Source organism: Aquarana catesbeiana, linkage group LG08, assembly GCF_042186555.1.
Source record: "Aquarana catesbeiana isolate 2022-GZ linkage group LG08, ASM4218655v1, whole genome shotgun sequence".
In the NCBI taxonomy this organism is placed as follows: domain Eukaryota; kingdom Metazoa; phylum Chordata; class Amphibia; order Anura; family Ranidae; genus Aquarana; species Aquarana catesbeiana.
In genome coordinates this window covers 264,960,424-264,977,998 of record NC_133331.1, presented here as the reverse complement: position 1 = coordinate 264,977,998, position 17,575 = coordinate 264,960,424, and the positions used below count along the sequence as shown (strand labels likewise).

Below are 17,575 nucleotides of genomic sequence, written 5' to 3'. Positions count from 1 at the left end.
TGTGAAAAAAAAAAAATGAAACACCCACCATTTTAATCTGTAGGGCATTTGCTTTAAAAAAATATATAATGTTTGGGGGTTCAAAGTAATTTTCTTGCAAAAAAAAAAAACTTTTTCATGTAATCAAAAAGTGTCAGAAAGGGCTTTGTCTTCAAGTGGTTAGAAGAGTGGGTGATGTGTGACATAAGCTTCTAAATGTTGTGCATAAAATGCCAGGACAGTTCAAAACCCCCCCAAATGACCCCATTTTGGAAAGTAGATACCCCAAGCTATTTGCTGAGAGGCATGTCGAGTCCATGGAATATTTTATATTGCGACACAAGTTGCGGGAAAGAGACAAATTTTTTATTTTTTTGCACAAAGTTGTCACTAAATGATATATTGCTCAAACAGCCATGGGAATATGTGAAATTACACCCCAAAATACATTCTGCTGCTTCTCCTGAGTACGGGGATACCACATGTGTGAGACTTTTTGGGAGCCTAGGCGCGTATGGGACCCCGAAAACCAAGCACCGCCTTCAGGCTTTCTAAGGGCGTGAATTTTTGATTTCACTCTTCACTGCCTATCACAGTTTCGGAGGCCATGGAATGCCCAGGTGGCACAAAACCCCCCCAAATGACCCCATTTTGGAAAGTAGACACCCCAAGCTATTTGCTGAGAGGTATAGTAAGTATTTTGCAGACCTCACTTTTTGTCACAAAGTTTTGAAAATTGAAAAAAGAAAAAAAAAATGTTTTTTCTTGTCTTTCTTCATTTTCAAAAACAAATGAGAGCTGCAAAATACTCACCATGCCTCTCAGCAAATAGCTTGGGGTGTCTACTTTCCAAAATGGGGTCATTTGGGGGGGTTTGTGCCACCTGGGCATTCCATGGCCTCCGAAACTGTGATAGGCAGTGAAGAGTGAAATCAAAAATTTACACCCTTAGAAATCCTGAAGGCGGTGATTGGTTTTCGGGGTCCCGTACGCGGCTAGGCTCCCAAAAAGTCCCACACATGTGGTATCCCCGTACTCAGGAGAAGCAGCTGAATGTATTTTGGGGTGCAATTTCACATAGGCCCATGGCCTGTGTGAGCAATATATCATTTAGTGACAACTTTTTGTAAATATTTTTTTTTTTTTTTTTTGTCTGTCATTATTCAATCACTTGGGACAAAAAAAATAAATATTCAATGGGTTCAACATGCCTCTCAGCAATTTCCTTGGGGTGTCTACTTTCCAAAATGGGGTCATTTGGGGGGGTTTTGTACTGCCCTGCCATTTTAGCACCTCAAGAAATGACATAGGCAGTCATAAACTAAAAGCTGTGTAAATTCCAGAAAATGTACCCTAGTTTGTAGACGCTATAACTTTTGCGCAAACCAATAAATATACGCTTATTGACATTTTTTTTTACCAAAGACATGTGGCCGAATACATTTTGGCCTAAATGTATGACTAAAATTGAGTTTATTGGATTTTTTTTATAACAAAAAGTAGAAAATATAATTTTTTTTCAAAATTTTCGGTCTTTTTCCGTTTATAGCGCAAAAAATAAAAACCGCAGAGGTGATCAAATACCATCAAAAGAAAGCTCAAATTTCGTTTGGGTACAGCATTGCATGACCGCGCAATTAGCAGTTAAAGCGACGCAGTGCCAAATTGGAAAAAGACCTCTGGTCCTTAGGCAGCATAATGGTCCGGGGCTCAAGTGATTAAAGTCTAATTCCATCTTACCTTTCACTTTTGTTTTTTTAGGCCACCTTGGCCCAAATTAACTATTTGGAGTGAAAGGAAAGATGGTGTTAGGTTTTTAAGTGAACTAGTAAAGACATGTATTTAAAGGAGATCTATGGTCACAGCATACAAGGAAAAGAATTACTGACCCTGAGATGTTACTGTCTTTATAACAAAGAACTGCACTTCCGTACCAGGTTCTACCCTTTAATAAAAATAATAAATAAACAATAAATAAATAAATATTACCCCAGAATTGCCTGTGCTGATATAAGTGGGATCTCTATTGGATTCTAATCATACTGGTGATCAAAAATCAATGGTAAGGAGCAGGGATCTTACAGTCAATAAAATACAGTCTTTCTACATCAAGAGCATACCAAGCACTCCTAAAAAGGAAGAGTTTAATGGTTTTGTGGAACAAGTTTTGGCAAAGCCCAGCTTGGCCAGTTGACCCAAACCTATTTACCTGTTTAATCTATTTATTTACAAACTTTTCAATCATCTCAAGAGGACCTCCCACCCTGGAGACAATTGGTCTACCGAGGGTTTTTTCTGTCATTCTTGTGAATCGTTCATGTTCTATGTGATACCAAGATATTATATTCCTCTAAATGCAGATATTCAAATTTATTTTCTGGATAATAAATCTACCCCAAGTGCGCTTGTAATGAATATGTTGTATATACATTAACTCAAAATACTTGTGGTGTGTTAATCATACAAATCAGTCTATCAAAAATCTATAAAAAAGTGAAACATAAAATCAATCACAAATATTGTGTCTCCAAAAAATCACCATCCATTTAAGTGAAACCTATGCATTCTCCACAAGGGATGTTATAAGTGTCCAAAAGGGTCATAACAAGGCTTGTGCAGACGTCACCCCTGCCTGTCTGAAACTGGCACCAGTGGCATTTTTAAAGTTACATTCTCACATCTGTGGATGTTTGTAAGTAAATTTAAATTTATATATTGAAATACTTGGCGGTATTAAACTATTTGGAGTCTCATCTTTTCAGCCAAGCCTCACAGCGGAGCAGGAAGGGAGAGATGCAAGCGGAGTGCACTGGAGATGTGTAGCAGGTCTCCTCTATTCTAGAGAGTAAATTGACTACTGTCCTCTATGCTAGGAAATTCATGAAGCGAGACTCAAGCAGCTTCATGCTATATTACACCACCTATAATTTGGGGTCTAGTGATCTGGTAAGAGGCTATGTGTTTGGCGGTGGTGGGCTCACTGGCTACTTGATTGTCAAGTTTTGAGGATATCACAGATACAGATTTGAGAGATATTTCTTGGATACTTTTGGACACTTATAACACCCTTTGTGGAGAATACTTAGGTTCCACTTAAATGGGTGGTGATTTTTGGAGACCCAATATTTGTAATTGATTTTATGTTTCATGTTTAAAGATTTTTGATAAACTGATTTGTATGATTAACACAGCACAACTATTTTGAGTTTATTTATGTATTAAGCAATTGTATTTTCATGCTTTTTGAGTGCAGCTGTGAACTTTGAATTGTGAACATTTAATTGACACTAAGCACAGTTTTAAATATTAACGAATGTGTGGATATGTTAGGCACCTGTAGGTTTGAGTGGACAGATATCAGTGAGTATGGTAACAAAATACATAGCGCCACTGCAAGTGACCCCGTTTACAGCCTGCCAAAGCCCCAACAATGTGGGATGAAACATGTTGACATATGGGGTCCCCGCCACATCAGTCCTCCCCTGCATGCCTGAACCACGTCCTGGTTTGAACCTTCGGGTGTGGGAACTGGACATCAGTAGTGAGCCGACCTGTATTCACATAGTGGGGTTGTTTTACTAAGGCCCCTTTCACAACAGGGCACTTTGCAGGCGTTACAGTGCTAAAAATAGCGCCTGCAAAGCACCCTGAAACAGCCGCTACTGTGTCTCCAATGTGAAAACCCGAGGGCTTTCACACTGGAGCAGTGCGCTTGCAGGATGGGAAAAAAACTCCTGCAAGCAGCATCTTTGGAGTGGTAAAGAAGCGGTGTATACACCGCTCCTTCACTGCTCCTGCTTATTGAAATCAATGGGGCAGCGCGGCAATACCGCCGGCAAAGCGCCGCTGCAACAGCCCTTTGCGAGTGGTTTTACCCCTTTTTCGGCCGCTAGCGGGGGTTAAAACCTCCCCGCTATCAGCCGAATACCGCCGCTAAGACAACGGGAGAGTGGTGCTAAAAAAAATCTCTGTTTTGATGCCGCTCCCGCCACAGTGTGAAAGGGGCCTCAAGCTGGAGAGTGGATACCATGCACAGCTGCACCAGATTTTGCAATCCGCTTCTAACTTTAGCTTGTTCAATTAAGCAGCAAAAGGAATTGTATTCCAGTTTGTGTGCAAGCTGCAGGTGAGATCATCACCTATTGAAAGATGCCAGCTGGTGAGGATGAGAGTCTGAGACACAGCAGGTGTGCTGAAGAGCAGCTGTGGACATTCATATTGGAGTACTCACATTACTTAAAGTTGTAGTAAACCACAGCATTAAAAAAAAAAATACCCTGCAAGTCAATGGCATAATGTGCTAGTACCTGTAGGTGCAAGCGCAAAAAATGACTTTACTACCACTTTAGAGTGATTGTAAAGTTTCAAGATTTTTCACCTCTCTGCATTATGATGAAAAACCTTCTTTGCTGCAGCTGCCTCCAGACCCCCCTTTTTCTTACCTGAGCCCGATCTGATCCAGAGATGTGCAAGAGCCCAGCGGCTCCAGCCACTGCCTCTCTCCTCATTGGACACTGCCGTCCATCAAATACAGTAACACGGGAGCGAGGGCGGAACTGAGGCCCGCTGTCTGTGTTAATAGACGCAGCAGCGGGACTCAGGAGCGCACCCACACGGATGCCCCCATGGAAAGTGGCTTTCTGTGGGGGCACCCAGTGAAGGGGAGGAGCCAGGAGTGCCATGGGCACCCCAGAAGAGGACGATCTTACTTTTAGGGCATTTTTTTCTAATTTTGTCATTTTGTGTTTTATTTTCAATGAAGGATCGGGTAACTTTAAGTTTTTGTTGCTTTTCACAAATTTCTTTCCTTGGTATTAGTAGTTATTATTGTAGTGACACACCAGCCCTGTGAGAAGGGTTTATGGCACCACAATCCTTTTTCTTTTGTGAAATCACCTAACAATTTTTTTAGTGATTCCGGTTATTTTCACTTTTTTACTTTTTCAGTTTTTACTTTACTTCCTGCTGAACAAAGACTGTTGTTGCTCAATAGCTCATGTTGAAATTTACATACACAAGTAAAAATAATCAGGTCAGTTTCTCTTTCTCCTCCATCTGTGCAACTTCCTCCAAGGTGTCTAAAAGGAAACAATGTCTGATATCATCTCTCTTTAGTTAGCCCATAGTGCCCTACAAATCATCTATCATGTGTTAAATGTTTTCGTTGTAAAACAAATATTGTATACCTATAGTAAAACAAATCATATAAAACATAAAAAAAAAAAATCAACACATTATTTTACTTTCACCCTTTAAGCTTTAAGCTGGTAATTATCACACAGAGACAGAACGGAGATCTGTCAATGTAAACAGACAGATCTCTGTGCTGTCAGGGGTGAGGAGAGCAATCTGTTGTTCATACTAAGTATGAACAATGATCACTCTCCTCACCCAGGCAGTCCCATCCCCCCAAAGTTAGAATCACTCCCTAGGTAACACAATTAACCCCTTGATCGCCCCCTACTATTAACCCTTTCCATGCCAGTGACATTTACACAGTATTCAGTGCATTTTTATAGCAATGATCGCTGTATAAATGCCAATGGTCCCAAAAATGTGTCAAAAGTGTCCGATCTGTCCACTATAATGTTGCAGTCCCGATAAAAATCGCAGATTGCCGCCATTACTAGTAAAAAAAATTAATAATAAAAATGGTATAAACCTTTCCCCTATTTTGTAGACGCTATAACTTTTGCGCAAACCAATAAATATACGCCTATTGCGATTTTTATTACCAAAAATATGTAGCAGAATACATATCGGCCTAAACTGAGAAAAAAAAATCTTTTAAAAAAAAAAATGGGGATATTTATTATAGAAAAAAATGGCCTGGTCATTGAGCAGCCAAATCTTCTGGCACTGAAGTGGTTAAATACAAGCCGCAACACTCTGTTTGCAGCAGACTGAGAGGATGAGCTCACAGCGCCTCTCCTCACTTCTTGTCAGAGGCACTGAGCTCAATGGACAGCTTGGAGTCTTGGACCAATTGTAAAGTACCATTAGCCCCAGCTGTCCAATAAAAATGCTGCAGTGGAGGCACGCCTCTCACTGCAGTGTCATAGAAGGGGGCATGTGTCTAAAAGACACATGCTCCCTTCCAGCCCAGCCCTCTTAACTACAAAGAAATACATGGGTATATAGGTATAAGATTTACCCACAATCCCATGTTTTTCTCACACGGTTAAGAGGGAGAATGAGAATCTGTTGCCTGCTGAAAAGGTACTGTTTTAATCAAGCTAAATCATATATTATTATGCTATATGTTATAACATAATAATTTATTATTTATCTATTTACTGTAAAATTACTGGTTTGATGTTATAACGTCAAACTTCAGTAATTTGTCCGTTAATCCACCTGCTTGAGTACAGTTTTTGAAAATATAGTAAATTACCTTAAAAACGATATATAATAATTATTTGTATATTACTTATGGTAATTAATCCCTTGCCACCCAGGCCAATAATTCTGACACTTCTCTCCTACATGTAATAATCAACATTTTTGTTCTAGAAAATTACTCAGAACCCCCAAACATTATATATATGGTTTTAGCAGCAGGGCCGATACAAGGGGTGGGCGGGACTTCTGCCCTGGGCGCAGTGCGGGGGGCGCTAGGTAGTGAGAAGAAAAATCTGTCCACAAAATCTAGCTGTGACACTTGCATGCCCCTGTTGCCTGCCAAAATCAATGATTATGCTCCCCTGCTTGCTGCTCTGCGGCCACAAATACACCCCTTTCCAGGCTCCCTTCTTGAGTTCCTGTGATTCCCCCCCCCAGATCGGAACTGGTATAGTCCCAGCGATGGTACTACATGTGGGCGGGGCAGGAAGAGAAGCTCACACTGCAGCATCGCTCTTTGGTTCCTGCCCAGCACACAGCAGAGACCTCCTCCAGAGCAGTGTGGAGAAGTGTAAATCACAGATGGCATGCTGGATCTTCTTCTACTGTGAGCCCCGACTGCTCTGCATTCCACGCAGTGATTATTAACGTGTCCTGTACTTTTCACTGCAGGTTTATTGAAAGTAAAATGCTTAACCACTTGCTTACTGGGCACTTAAACCCCCCTCCTGTCCAGACCAATTTTCAGCTTTTAGCGCTGTCGCACTTTGAATGACAATTGCGCGGTCATACAACACTGTACTCAAATGAAATTTTTATCATTTTTTTCCTACAAATAGAGCTTTCTTTTGGTGGTATTTGATCACCTCTGCAGTTTTTATTTTTTGTTTTAAAAATTGAAAAAGTTCGAATTTAAAAAAAAATATATATATTTTTTTAATATTTTGTTATAAAATTTTTCAAACAGGTAATTTTTCTCCTTCATTGGTGTACGCTGATGAGGCGGCACTGATGGGCACTGATGGGTGGCAGTGATGGGCACTGATTGCTTACACTGATGGCAGCACTGCTAGGTGGCACTGATTGGCACCACTGGTGGGCATTGATAGGTGGCACTTGTGGGCATTGATAGGTGGCACTTGTGGGCATTGATAGGTGGCACTGCTGGGCACTGTGGGCACTGGCAGGTGGCACTGGCAGGCACAGATGAGGCATATGTGCCTCCTTCCTCTTCTGGACCGATGTCCCTTTAACATAAGCCGGTGATCGGCTTTTTTTTTCCCCTCGCGCTGAGAGCGTGAGGAGAGAAAAAAAACGATTACCGAGCTTTTGTTTACATCATGTGATCAACTGTCATTGGCTGACAGCTGATCACATGGTAAGGGGCCGGGACTGGCCCCTTACCCGGATCTGTGATCATCCGAGTCTCCGTGACTCGGTGATCACAGCCCGCGCACCGCGCGCCCTGCAGGGTGCGTGTGCACAGGGGAGGACGTCCCATGACGGCCTCCCGGAAATTGAGGTCCACTCTGTGGCCGTCATTCGGCTATGGCCCAGACCTCATGTGGTTAAACAGGTTTGGAATTAGTGTGACATTTCAGGTGCTACATCGATGTAATCCACATTATATCCTATTAAAAATCATTCTTTTTTAGAAGATATAATGTGAATTACACCGATGTAGCACCTGAAATGTCACACTAATTCTTAATCTATTGAAGAATATAAGCATTACACAGCAAACGATGTGGTGGCTTATCCCAGCCCAACTCCAAGAAAGTCCACTCTTGCAGTGTGTGGGAGGGGGGAGAAAGGGGGTATAGTCTTTTTTTACCTACCTGATTCTATGCTTCAGCCAGCTCTAGTGCTCTCCCCCTCCCTAGACATCATCACATATAAAGGAAGCATGTAATTCATCTGGTTCAGTGGGGGGGGCTGAATTTTGATCAGAAACCAATTGTTATATCCGCTTCTGCTGGAAATCCTTGTTCAGTTTAGCTGTTTGCAGCCAAATGGCAGCAGTGCTGATCGATATATTCTGATAGGGAATAGGGATTAGAGATATAGGGATGCTGATAGGCAAGAGTCCCTGCTGTCAGAATACAATGTCCCAGTAAGGGGGAATTCCCACACCCCACCCCACTTGTGTGGATGGAGGAATCTGTCGGCCACAAGCTCTCGATCCAGCAATGTGCCCAAGAGCACTTGCTCCCTAGTGGACTGTTTGTTTATAGTGCACTTTATAGTACTTTGCACGGTATGTTTGATCTGCAGCACTGGGAGTTTGGTAGTAACTCCAACACCAAATTGTGTGCAAATGAACCATAAGAATTTGACTAGAGTTATTTGAATATTATTTGGGATTTTTTCACATTATATGTTATAGTATTTCATTTTTTTATTTACAGCACCAGGAGTGTGGTCTTAACTCCCTCACAAAATGTTTTTGCAGCACAGGGATTTTGGTCCCACATACATGTGATATGTAATTGAATATTTATGAGTTGTTCGCATTATATGTTTTGGTATTCCACATACAGCACCAGGAGTCCGGGATTCGCCCCCTCGTAATTTTGTTTGCAGCACTGGTATTTTGGTACCATATTTATGTGATATATATATAATTCACTTGGTCATTTTTGATAATGACACATACACTAAATTTGATATAATTTATAGGAGTACTGCTATGCATGAGGTTGTATATACTCCTGGTCTCTGTACTCTGCAGTTTACCGCTCTTGACTCCTGCACATTGTATATTACTGTACATACACCTTACCTCTGCACTCTGTTTTCCTCACCTGACTCTTGCACACTGTACATTATCTTTGCTCCTGATCCTTGTACTTTGTAATTTATCCAATCCTGACCTTTGCACTCTATACGTTGTCATAATGATCAGGTATGTGTAAGATAATTGGTTAATGGGGGGGCACAGCTCAGCATATTCGCCCTGGGCGCTGTTTGACCTTGGTCAATGGTGGTCGTTGCAACTTTTTACCTTACACGGTATTTGCGCAGCAATTTTTCAAACGCTTTTTTTTTTTTGGAAAAAAACTGTTTAATGAATATATCAACCACTTGACCACTGGGCACTTAAACCCCCTTCCTAACCAGACCAATTTTCAGCTTTCGGTGCTCTCACACTTTGAATGACAATTACTCAGTCATGCAACACTGTACCATTTGAAATGTTTGTCCTTTTTTCACACAAATAGAGCTTTCTTTTGGTGGTATTTAATCACCGCTGGGTTTTTTATTTTTTGTGCTATAAATCAAAAAAGACTGAAAATTCAGTAAAAAAAAAAAAAAAAAAATCTTTGTTTCTGTTAAAATTTATTGCAGAGTATTGGCCGAGTATTGCAGAGTATGCGCGATTCTGTGAGGTGTGTGCCCCAGGGGGAGCGCGATTCTGTGAGGACGTCCATGGACGCCCACCCAGAATAAGCCGACCGCGCTGTAGCCGTCTTTCGGCTATGGCCCAGTCGGCATGTGGTTAAAAAAAAAAAAAACACTAAAGATAACCCAGTTCTTTTGTATGATGTGAAAGATAATGTTACGCCAAGTAAATAGATGCCTAACATGTCATGCTTTAAAATTGAGCACACTTGTGGAATGGCGCCCAACTTCAGTACTTAAAAATCTCCATAAGTGACCCTTTAAATTTTTTAATAGATTACATGTCTAGAGTTACAGAGGAGATCGAATGTTAGAATTATTGCTCTCGCTATAACGATCACGACGTATGTAACCTGTGTGTATCTGGCTCTGATGCTAGCCAGTGCATCACCAACCACTGACCTCACCGCACGCCCCTACATTAGTTATATAGACTTGCAACTTGCCCATCTGTCTGTTTTGCATCACAACTCTTACACGTTTCATGAACAATAATTCACTTCATTGGTTGGGAACTGCCACTCTCTCTGTGCCAACTTAAAGGTCAACTCTAGGATTTTTTTTAAACAAGTCTCCATACTTAATAAAAACTGAATAAAGATAATAAAAGAAGCTAAGGCTGCAATAACTACCTCCTATCCTGTGATGTCCCCTTCGGTTGTTCCTTGCAGCCACTAGATGTCCTTAGTCTTCTGGGTTAATGACACCCAACACTATTCAACCCAGAAGATTGAGGAGATACTGTAAGTGAAGGGTAACATGGTCTTGTCCCCTGATGGGACATCATCATAGAGCCAGCGAGCAGTACTGACATCATCACTGAGGACCACCCACCACCATAGAAGAGGTGAGCCATGCTGGAAATCTTAAAAATGACATCTAAATGACACTGAATAATGGATGAATGCCTGCCTGCTCACCTGGGGCGTTCGTGAGGATGCATTGGTTGGAGGGGGTAGCTTGCTGGAAGTCCTATTTTGTCCTATTTTTACTTTTTTACATATATTACCATATTTATCGGCGTATAACACGCACTTTTTTCCCCTTAAAATCAGGGGAAAATCGTGGGTGCGTGTTATACGCCGATCCCCGCTAATTGTGAGCTATCGGCGGCGATCGCTGCCGACATTCACATAGCGAGTAGTTTTAAATATGGCGCTGCGGAGTTCGGAGGGACTCGGCGGAGCTGAACGAGCGCCGCCGAAATCACAGAGCCGAGATACACATAGTCGAGTGTATTCGGCTCTTTCCGGCACCGCTCACAGTCACGCCCAGTCCCGCCATTGGACCTGTGTTATGTCCATCATAGGGCGGGACTGTGAGCGGAGCTGGAAAGAGACGAATACACTCAACTATGTGTATCTCAGCGGCGTTCGTTCAGTTCCGCTGGCGCCGAGTCCCTCCGAACTTCCCGGCGCCATATTTAAAACTACATGCATGTGTATGTCGGCGGCGGTAGGAATGGACACTGGGGGCAAGGCTGCACTGACAAGGCTGCACTGGAGCAAGGCTGCACTGACAAGGCTGCACTGGGGCAAAGCTGCACTGACAAGGCTGCACTGGGGCAAAGCTGCACTGACAAGACTGCACTGACAAGGCTGCACTGGGGCAAAGCTGCACTGACAAGGCTGCACTGGGGCAAAGCTGCACTGACAAGGCTGCACTGGGGCAAAGCTGCACTGACAAGGCTGCACTGGGGCAAAGCTGCACTGACAAGGCTGCAATGGACACTGGGTCAAGGCTGCACTGACACTGAAAAGGCTGCAATGACACTAACAAGGCTGCAGATGGACACTGATGAGGCTGCAATGATGGGCATTTTAATGTAAGTTTCTTTTTCTTAAACTTCCCTCCTAAAAGATTTTCCTTAAAATTCTCTCCTAAACTTGGGGTGCGTGTTATACGCCGGCGCGTGTTATACGCCGATAAATACGGTAATTTATTTACTGCTGTGTAATATAGTTAGAGGTTGAAAACAGACACAAGTCCATACAGTTCAACCAATTAAAAAAAACAAAAAAAATAGAAAAACTCCACATACACAATACTATAGCCACAGTTGATCCAGAAGAAGGCAAAAGAAGACCACAAAATAGTATGGTCCATTTTGCTCGAGCTGGGGAAAAATTCCTTCCTGATCCCTAAGGAGGCAATTGGACATTAACATTTATAGGTAATAACACCTGGGATTATGATCCAGTGAATATTCAACTATATTTTGTGTATTTAGGAATGTATCCAGCTGAATTGCGTGCCTTACTGCACCCTACTGTTGGAAATGGACAGCTGCCAGAGAAGTAAAGTGCTTAGGCAGCTGTCCATTCTAGTAAAATTCACTTTTACTAATGATTTTTCTGAAGCCCACTGTCGGCTAACGTCACAGAGCTGGTCCAGGCTGTGGAAAAATTGCGACCACGTGGTCGAAATCCACCCATCAGCCTGAGCCAGCCGCTCCCATCCCTTCCACAGCCCAGCGCTCCAGTGAACAGTGGGGGCAGAGCAGACAGTGGTGACTGGCAGTCACCAGCTCTCTGCTCATGGAGAACTGAGCAATCAGCAGTTTTTGATCACTAAGTTCTCAGTCTTAGAAAATCTCTTGTAATAAAAGAAAATATTTTGCTAGCTTTAGAAATTGCAGCTTGATATTTCATGCTAATATGATACACCAGAACACCCAGATCCTTCTCCACCATCGACTTCCCCAGTTGTTCTCTTCCTGGAATGTATGATACATGGATGTCCCAAAGCGCTTAACTTTACATTCAACTTACATTCAACTTCAACATTAAACCTTATTTGCCACACAGTTGCCCAATTAAACAGTGCATTGAGATGGGCTTGTAAGTTGGAAACATCCTGTAAGGACGTTATTACACTACATAGCTTGGTGTCATCTGCAAAGACTGAAATGGTACTTTTAATCCCAAACTCTAAAGCGTTGATTACTAAAACTGGAGAGTGCAAAATCTGGTGCAGCTCTGCATAGAAACCAATCAGCTTCCATTTCTTTTTCTTTCTCATAGCTTAATAGAAAAAGCTGAAGTTAGAAGCTGATTGGAAACCATGCACAGCTGCACCAGATTTTGCGCACTCCAGTTTTAGTAAATCCACCCCTATATAATTTATAGATATGTTAAGGAGTTTTCAACTTGAAACAAAGTATATATGGTGGATACTAAACTGTACAGCATTCAAAACAGAAATCTGTAAATTATAAGTTGTATGAGGAGTAGGGATGAGCCGAACACCCCCCTGTTCGGTTCGCGAACAGGAAAAAAGTTCGTTCGAACATGCGAACACTGTTAAAGTCTATGGGACACGAACATGAATAATCAAAAGTGCTAATTTTAAAGGCTTATATGAAAGTTATTGTCATAAAAAGTGTTTGGGGACCTGGGTCCTGCCCCAGGGGACATGGATCAATGCAAAAAAAAGTTTTAAAAACGGCCGTTTTTTCAGGAGCAGTGATTTTAATAATGCTTAAAGTCAAACAATAAAAGTGTAATATCCCTTTAAATTTCGTACCTGGGGGGTGTCTATAGTATGCCTGTAAAGGGGCGCATGTTTCCTGTGTTTAGAACAGTCTGACAGCAAAATGACATTTTGAAGGAAAAAACTCATTTAAAACTACTCGCGGCTATTGCATTGCCGACAATACACATAGAAGTTCATTGATAAAAACGGCATGGGAATTCCCCAAAGGGGAACCCCGAACCAAAATTAAAAAAAAAAAAATGACGTGGGAGTCCTCCTAAATTCCATACCAGGCCCTTCAGGTCTGGTATGGATATTAAGGGGAACCCCGGCCAAAATTTTAAAAAAAAAATGACGTGGGGTTCCCCCTAAATTCCATACCAGACCCTTCAGGTCTGGTATGGATTTTAAGGGGAACCCCGCGCCAAAAAAAAAAAAAAAAAAACGGCGTGGGGTCCCCCCAAAAATCCATACCAGACCGAGCACGCAACCTGGCAGGCCGCAGGAAAAGAGGGGGGGACGAGAGTGCGGCCCCCCCTCCCTCCTGAACCGTACCAGGCCACATGCCCTCAACATTGGGAGGGTGCTTTGGGGTAGCCCCCCAAAACACCTTGTCCCCATGTTGATGAGGACAAGGGCCTCATCCCCACAACCCTGGCCGGTGGTTGTGGGGGTCTGCGGGCGGGGGGCTTATCGGAATCTGGAAGCCCCCTTTAACAAGGTGACCCCCAGATCCCGGCCCCCCCCTGTGTGAAATGGTAAGGGGGTACATAAGTACCCCTACCATTTCACGAAGAAAGTGTCAAAAATGTTAAAAATGACAAGAGACAGTTTTTGACAATTCCTTTATTTAAATTCTTCTTCTTTCTTCTATCTTCCTTCTATCTTCCTTCATCTTCTGGTTCTTCTGGTTCTTCTGGCTCTTCTGGTTCTTCCTCCGGCGTTCTCGTCCAGCATCTCCTCCGCGGCGTCTTCTGTCTTCTTCTCCTCGGGCCGCTCCGCACCCATGGCATGGGGGGGAGGCTCCCGCTCTTTTCTTCTTCTTTTCTTCTCTTCTTCTCTTCTTCATTTTCTTCTCCGGGCCGCTCCGCAATCCATGCTGGCATGGAGGGAGGCTCCCGCTGTGTGACGGCGCTCCTCGTCTGACAGTTCTTAAATAACGGGGGGCGGGGCCCCTCTGACGCACGGTGACTTGACGGGACTTCCCTGTGGCATTCCCCGTGACGTCACAGGGAAGTCCCGTCAAGTCACCGTGCGTCAGAGGGGGGCGGGGTCACCGGGTGGCCCCGCCCCCCCGTTATTTAAGAACTGTCAGACGAGGAGCGCCGTCACACAGCGGGAGCCTCCCTCCATGCCAGCATGGATTGCGGAGCGGCCCGGAGAAGAAAAGAAGAAAAGAAGAAGAGAAGAAGAGAAGAGCGGGAGCCTCCCCCCCATGCCATGGGTGCGGAGCGGCCCGAGGAGAAGAAGATAGAAGACGCCGCAGAGGAGATGCTGGACGAGAACGCCGGAGGAAGAACCAGAAGAGCCAGAAGAACCAGAAGAACCAGAAGATGAAGGAAGATAGAAGAAAGAAGAAGCATTTAAATAAAGGAATTGTCAAAAACTGTCTCTTGTCATTTTTAACATTTTTGACACTTTTTTCGTGAAATGGTAGGGGTACTTATGTACCCCCTTACCATTTCACACAGGGGGGGGGCCGGGATCTGGGGGTCACCTTGTTAAAGGGGGCTTCCAGATTCCGATAAGCCCTCCGCCCGCAGACCCCCACAACCACCGGCCAGGGTTGTGGGGATGAGGCCCTTGTCCTCATCAACATGGGGACAAGGTGTTTTGGGGGGCTACCCCAAAGCACCCTCCCAATGTTGAGGGCATGTGGCCTGGTATGGTTCAGGAGGGAGGGGGGGCCGCACTCTCGTCCCCCCCTCTTTTCCTGCGGCCTGCCAGGTTGCGTGCTCGGATAGGGGTCTGGTATGGATTTTTGGGGGGACCCCACGCCGTTTTTTTTTTTTTTTTTTGGCGCGGGGTTCCCCTTAAAATCCATACCAGACCTGAAGGGTCTGGTATGGAATTTAGGGGGAACCCCACGTAATTTTTTTTTTTTTAATTTTGGCCGGGGTTCCCCTTAATATCCATACCAGACCTGAAGGGCCTGGTATGGAATTTAGGGGGACTCCCACGTCATTTTTTTTTTTTAATTTTGGTTCGGGGTTCCCCTTTGGGGAATTCCCATGCCGTTTTTATCAATGAACTTCTATGTGTATTGTCGGCAATGCAATAGCCGCGAGTAGTTTTAAATGAGTTTTTTCCTTCAAAATGTCATTTTGCTGTCAGACTGTTCTAAACACAGGAAACATGCGCCCCTTTACAGGCACACTATAGACACCCCCCAGGTACGAAATTTAAAGGGATATTACACTTTTATTGATTGACTTTAAGCATTATTAAAATCACTGCTCCTGAAAAAACGGCCGTTTTTAAAACTTTTTTTTGCATTGATCCATGTCCCCTGGGGCAGGACCCAGGTCCCCAAACACTTTTTATGACAATAACTTGCATATTAGCCTTTAAAATTAGCACATTTGATTTCTCCCATAGACTTTTAAAGGGTGTTCCGCGGCATTCGAATTTGCCGCGAACACCCCAAATTGTTCGCTGTTCGGTGAACTTGCGAACAGCCAATGTTCGAGTCGAACATGAGTTCAACTCGAACTCGAAGCTCATCCCTAATGAGGAGCGTGACTAATCATGGATTGCAGGGCGGATATGTGGCTTTTACTGTTTTTCCTACCTGTTGAAATGATTGACCACTTTAGAGTGTGATTCTAGCCGAGTAAAATTATAAACTGAACTGTGTGTGCCATCCCAGGACACTAAAGCTGTGTTAATTTCAATCAAGTTCTACATTTAGATCATGCAGATGGGCATTGATCAAGCTGCATTGATGGGCAATTGTGAGGCTGCAGATGACATTGATCAGGCTGCAAATGGGCAATGGTGAGGCTGCAGATGGGCACTGACCCTTATTTTGCTTCAAAGTTCTTTATTTAAAATGTAAGTTTTTTTTCCTGGAACTTCCCTCCTAAAATGAAGGTACGTGTTATACACCTGTGTGTGTTATATGCCGATAAATACGGTATATAGATATTTCTATATCTGTTTTTAAAAAATTTTTCAATAAATAAATAAAATATCTACTTGTAGTGTGGTGCCAATAAAGTCCCAATTTCTTTTTCTCTATTTCTAAACATATTCTGATACCCAGGGACATGGCACAGTATATCTGCGTATGTTCGTAGTACCACTTTGTGCTGACATAAATGTCCTTATTTGACTAGCCTATAGTGGTTTTTAATTGTATGCTACTGTGTGTAATTTGTGTAATTTTTGTATCAGCAATCGATTTTGGTTTAACATTCGAGTAGACTATGGATTTTATAGATGCAGCATGGTCAGGGTATATGTCTGAATTTCAAACCAGTACTAATGCAACCAATAGAAATTATGAAAATCGAAATCAATTGTAGCAAGGTCCCAGGCCTCCTTTGGTCTAATGAGAACCTCCATGGCCAGGGATAGCTGACCCTATAGTGGGTTGTGACTTGTGAGGCATAGTGGGTGCAAAGATAGAAAGGCCTCCAGCAAGAAGCCACATCTGCACATGCAGGAATGCTGCCTTCTATGGCAATGTCTTTAACAGTTTCTAACACAAAGCGTAATGCCGTGTACACACGAGTGGACTTTTCGTCTGACCCAACTCCGAAGGACTTTTCCACGGAGTTCTGATGGAGTTCCGCTGAAACGGACTTGCCTACACACGATCACACCAAAGTCTGACCGTCTAGAACGCCGTGACATACACCAGGTATGACAGGACTATAAAACGGAAGTGCAATAGCAAGTGTGCCACCCTTTGGGCTCCTTCTGCTAATCTCGTGTTTACCTCGTGTTAGTAGAAGTTTGGTGAGAGACGATTCGCGCTTTTCAGACTTGTGCTTTTTCAGATCGTTTAACCGTTGTTCAGTTTGTGCTTGTGGGGTTTGTATCTGCTTTTCAGTGCGTGTAGTCAGTTCGCATTTGTTCTTTCGATGCATTCTTGTCCGCTGATTTTAAGCTCGCTCTTCACAGGCCTTGCTGTTCTTCAGTGCGTTCTGTTTAAGTTGGTTCTGACCAGCCGACTGTTTTGAAGCCATGTTGCGTGTACGTACTCATCGTAGAGTTCATGCTTTGCTTGGGCTTGGTGTTTTAGTTAATTCTTCAATCCAAGCCCAGTCCATGAACAGGGTGGGGAGGAGTTCATGGACCAAGAATTGGTTGCTCCAGCGTGACCAATTCTCTCACATGCCTTTGCTTCGTGAGATCTGTGAGAATAAATCCT

General features: G+C 43.2%; 1 protein-coding gene across 1 annotated transcript in view; it reads right to left on the bottom strand.

Moving 5' to 3' along the window:
- The window catches only part of LOC141106404 (membrane-spanning 4-domains subfamily A member 4D-like), a 114,437-nt gene that overhangs the window by 81,525 nt on the left and 15,337 nt on the right, over positions 1 to 17,575 (bottom strand). The gene's annotated exons all lie outside the window — the stretch shown is intronic.